Source organism: Lipotes vexillifer, unplaced genomic scaffold, assembly GCF_000442215.2.
Source record: "Lipotes vexillifer unplaced genomic scaffold, Lipotes_vexillifer_v1.1 scaffold217, whole genome shotgun sequence".
In the NCBI taxonomy this organism is placed as follows: Eukaryota; Metazoa; Chordata; class Mammalia; order Artiodactyla; family Lipotidae; genus Lipotes; species Lipotes vexillifer.
The window spans coordinates 3916829-3921811 of NW_006788200.1; the positions used below are offsets into that span (position 1 = coordinate 3916829).

Consider the following 4983-nt stretch of genomic DNA (forward strand, 5'->3'; position numbering starts at 1 on the left):
TTTTTTTTTTTTTAAAGAAGATTTTGGGGATAGGAGTTTATTAATTAATTTATTTATTTTTGCTGCTTTGGGTCTTCCTTTCTGAGCAAGGGCTATCTCTAGTTGTGGCAAGTGGGGGCCACTCTTCATCACGGTGCGCCGGCCTCTCACTATTGCGGCCTCTCTTGTGGAGCACAGGCTCCAGATGCGCAGGCTCAGTAGTTGTGGCTCACGGGCCTAGTTGCTCCGCGGCATGTGGGATCCTCCCAGACCAGGGCTCGAACCCGTGTCCCCTGCATTAGCAGGCAGACTCTCAACCACTGCGCCACCAGGGAAGCCCTATTCCTAGGTATTTTTTATGCAATTGTAAATGGGACTGTTTTCTTAATTTCTCTTTCTGATAGTTCATTGTTAGCAACAAATTTCTGTGTATTAATTTTGTATCCTGAAACTTTATTAAATTCATTGAAGAGTTCTGGTAGTTTTTTGGGGGCATCTTTAGGATTTTCTATGTATAGTATCATGTCATCTGCAAACAGTGACAGTTTTACTTCTTCTTTTCTAATTCAGATTCCTTTTATTTCTTTTTCTTCTCTGATTGCTGTGGCTAGGGCTCCCAATACTATGCTAAATAAAAGTGGCAAGAGTGGATCTTCTTAGAGGAAATGCTTTCTGATCTTAGAGGAAATGCTTTCAGCTTTTTACCATTGATTAAGAAGTTAGCTGTGGGCTTGTCATATGTGGCCTTTATTATTTTTACCATAAATAGATGTTGAATCAATTGTCTTTTGTATTTTTTTCTCAGAATCACAGTTTGTGACTCAACCAACAAATACAGAGTGACACATAAGAGAGATTCAAAAGAGATGCTCAGTTTTTATTTGAGACTTTTTTTCTATTTCCCCAAATATTAATGTATCATTTTTCCAAAAAGTCCTGTAGAAGCAAAATATATTGCTGATATTATTTCCTCCAAAAATTTACTGTGTTCTGTTAAAAGCAAACTCCTAGAAAACAACTGAGGTCAGATGATTGATTTCTTAACCTCAAAAGTGTCTGACCCAAAGTTTATATTCAGAGACAGGTTTTAAGCAGAGATAGCAATATTCAACTTGATTAACCACATCATTGACTGAAATTATTTTTTATTAGTTGCTTAAAAATGTGTAGTATGTAGGGCTTCCCAGGTGGCGCAGTGGTTGAGAGTCCACCTGCCAATGCAGGGGACGTGGATTCGTGCCCTGGTCCGGGAAGATCCCACATGCCGTGGAGCAGCTGGGCCCGTGAGCCATGGCCGCTGAGCCTGGGCATCTGGAGCCTGTGCTTTGCAACGGGAGAGGCCACAACAGTGAGAGGCCCGTGCACCGCAAAAAAAAAAAAAAAAAAAAAAAATTGTAGTATGTGAACATAGGAAGCTTCAAAAGGTATAAGAGGATATACTGTCTAAATGTCCCTCCTGTGACCCCCTGCCAGTCTTCTCTCAAAGGCAATCACTGTTATAAGTTTCTTGTGATATATTTTCAAAATATTCACAGCCTATGCAAGCATATATGTGTGTATGTATATTTATGTATGTTTGTATATGTGTTTGCATATAAACATACATAGTAACATGATTAAAAAAATAATCTTATACAGCCCTGGAAAGTTGGGTGGTCTCACAGTCAGATCCCCAGCTGTGGCAGGTGGAGCATCTTTTCCCGAGGCCCAGGGATGGCTCCAATCGTAGTGAGCTTGAGTGCTGGCTTTGTGGAGTACGCATTCCCAAACAGTTTTACTGCAGCTCACTGAGGCTGCAGCCTATTCTCACTTCCCTATGGAAGAACAACTCAGTGATAGTAAAGATCTGGAAAGGAGTGAAATAACGGCAATGGTACCCAATTTTAGTAGCCCCTTGTAACTCAGTGATTACCAGTAAAGCAGTCTTTATGGTAGGGGAACTAGTAAGTCCGTGGACTTCTGGGACATTCCCAAGTCAGAACGGAAGAAAGGTGGGGTAGTTTTGGATCCATTCTCTGCCTGCTGCGAGGATCATCCTAAACCACATGAGCCATGGCTCACGCTTGGAGAGCTGTCATCTGCAATAAGGAGGCTGGAGCAGTGACTTGATGTCCTCTAGCTCCACAGAGGTGAATGTTGTGAGGGGGTTTGTGACAGTGGGATGAGACTGGATGACTCTAAGGAGAGATGGAGGGGACCATTTGTAAGTAGGCACCGGTGTTGGTTACTCTTTGGTTCTGCCACTTGGGGGATCTGAAGGCCTCCCTCTACTCCAGGAATCCCCCACTACCACCAGGATGCTTTCAGCCCAGAGACCATTTTTTTTTCACATCAAGGAGTTTGTTCGTTCATGCATTCATTCATTCATTCATTCACTCATTCATTCATCTGCCTGTCCATCCATCCATTGATTCATTTAATAAGATTTATAGAGGATCCTCTAGGCCAAGCACTGTGCAGATGCTAGGGATTCAGATGTGAGCCACACACACAGCCCGGCTGTCACTACTCTGACTGGGACTTTTTTTTTTTTTTTTTTTTTTTTTTTTTTTTTTTTTTTTTTTTTTTTTGCGGTACGCGGGCCTCTCACTGTTGTGGCCTCTCCCGTTGTGGAGCACAGGCTCCGGACGCGCAGGCTCAGCGGCCATGGCTCACGGGCCTAGCCGCTCCATGAACCCGCGTCCCCTGCATCGGCAGGCAGACTCTCAACCACTGCGCCACCAGGGAAGTTCTGACTGGGACTATTAATGAAGGGATAGACAAGTCATAGGTGATTGGAGGATGGTGTGAGAAGTGCTGTGATGGCAGAGATACTGAGGGCACAGAAGACAGTGGGCCATAATCCTACTTGGGGTGGCCATGGCAGGGCTACCAGAGGGTATAGCCTAGTCTGGGGAGGATTCCAGCAGAGGGGACCAGAAGAGGCTCAGTGGTGAGAGAGAGCTGGCCTGTTAGGAGGAGTGAATGGCAGGCCAATATACTGCCCACAGTGTCAAGTGTAAGAGGCAGCTCAGAGCAGTGCAAGGAGAGAGCATGTAGGTCCTGGCAGGCCAGGGAAGGGTATGGACTTGACCTTGGGAAGTGGGGAGCCATTGAGGATTCATGAGGAAAGACTACTGTTTTTGTGTTCCAAAAGCCAAGGTGATAGCCAGTAGCTCTGCACTATTTTTGCCATCTTTGGGCCTCACAGCAGAGCAGGCCATAGCTAGGGGTAAGTAGGCACCAGTGTTGGTTACTCTCTGGTTCTGCCACTTGGGGGATCTGAAGGCCTCCCTCCACTCCAGGAATCCCCCACTACCACAACCACCACCAGGATGCTTGCAGCCCCAGAGACCATTCTTTTTTCACATCAAGGAGTTCGTTCGTTCATGCATTCATGAACTCTGGCTGCCTGAAGTGGCCCACGGCTCCTGCACAGCCCAGTGCTATGGGAGAGGAGGGTCACATTCCAAGCTGCGTCCTGCCTGGCTTGCCTCGCCTTGCAGAGCCAAACCCCGGTGCACACGGGAGCCTCTCTGTGCACCCAGCATGGAATTTTCCTCTCAGAGGCTGACCCAGTTCCTTGCTGCTATTCAGTCACCCTGGCTGAGCCTGTGGAATTCCATAAAGGTTAGACATTAGAGAGGAGTCCTAATGTTACAAGGAGCCTTCCTGCCCCCTACCTGACTTGCTCCAGGGCTAGGCTGGGCCACTTGCTCACCTCTGGGGATCTTAAGCTCCCTTCCCTGGGGCCAAGGCTCCCTCACCCCCCAAGGTACACTGAGGCCCTTCTCTCTCCTTCCTGACAAAGCTGCATGTCCCAGGCTGCCACGAGTGCCATGGTGCAGGCGCCTCTTCTGAAGGGATGTCTGTCACCTGATGTCCTGGCCCATGACAGTGGCTTGCACCTACCCTGACATCACAGTGTCCAACAACTAAGAAAATTGGGGACATGTAAGGGATTTCTACCTTCTGAAAATTATAGTACCAGTTCTAGTCCGTAAACAGTAAATTATACAGGCATCAATAAACAAGTTTACATCTTACACCTGACAGTTCTCAGGTCATTCACACTTGGGTAGTGATTTGCATTCAGACACGTGATCTCTTCCCAGAGAAGACATTTAATGACAGCTCCTCCCCATTCCACCCCTCACCAAGGCCTTTATTTATTCTCATCATGTTCTAGGTTATACTGTAGTTACTCCTGAATGGGGCTTATCTTCCCTAGTAGGTTATCAACTTCCCAAGGGCTGGAACCACATCACAGAGATCAGTGTCTACCCAGCATCAGGCAGGAAGATTCAGGGTGGAAGGAAAGCATCTTACCATATTCCCTAGGGGTGAAGACAAATACAGTCTTCTTGTGTTAAAGGCCGGGTTTAGGCCACTGGTACTAATACTCTTCAGCGCTCATACTAATGACCAAAGTGGAGTGCTTACTCTGTATGAAGTGGTGACTACTGATAATAAGGATGGCGGTGTGATTGTCAACAGTTAGGGAGTGCTTTACCACAGGCACTGTGAAAATGCCTTTAAAAGCAACGTCTCATCTATTCTCTCAAAAACTGTAGGAGGTCAATGGTATTATTACCCCCACTTGACAGTTGGGAAAATTGACTTCTAGGGACTTTGCTATTTTCCCAAGTAACACAGCTACTAACTGGCAAACTGTACCTGGACTCCAGGTGTGCCATCTTGAGCAGGGCCTGAGTTCCCCCTGCCCTGCCCCTTTGGGGACGTCCTGTGAAGCACCTGTCACACTTGTTGGTCATGGCCGGGTGCTCTACCACTGCAAAGCGTGTGGAACTCTGACTTGCAGAGTCCCGAGAACCCACCATGTGTGCGCATGCTCACGAGAGAGCGCAACAATTAAGCAGAGTGTACGTGGTGTTCGCGGGACTCACCTGTTGGCGCATAGTATGTAGCGCATGCGTACCGGGCCTGCGAAGGAGCGCGCCTTCAGAAGTGACGTAGCTGAGGGCGGGGGCGTGGCTGGAGTGTGTGTGTGTGTGCTGGGGGGGG

The 4983-nt window shown here is 47.3% G+C and overlaps 1 protein-coding gene across 1 annotated transcript in view; it reads left to right on the plus strand.

The window, feature by feature from the left end:
• SLC25A48 (solute carrier family 25 member 48) overlaps window positions 1-4983 on the plus strand; it is a 43648-nt gene that overhangs the window by 38292 nt on the left and 373 nt on the right. The window lies entirely within an intron of this gene.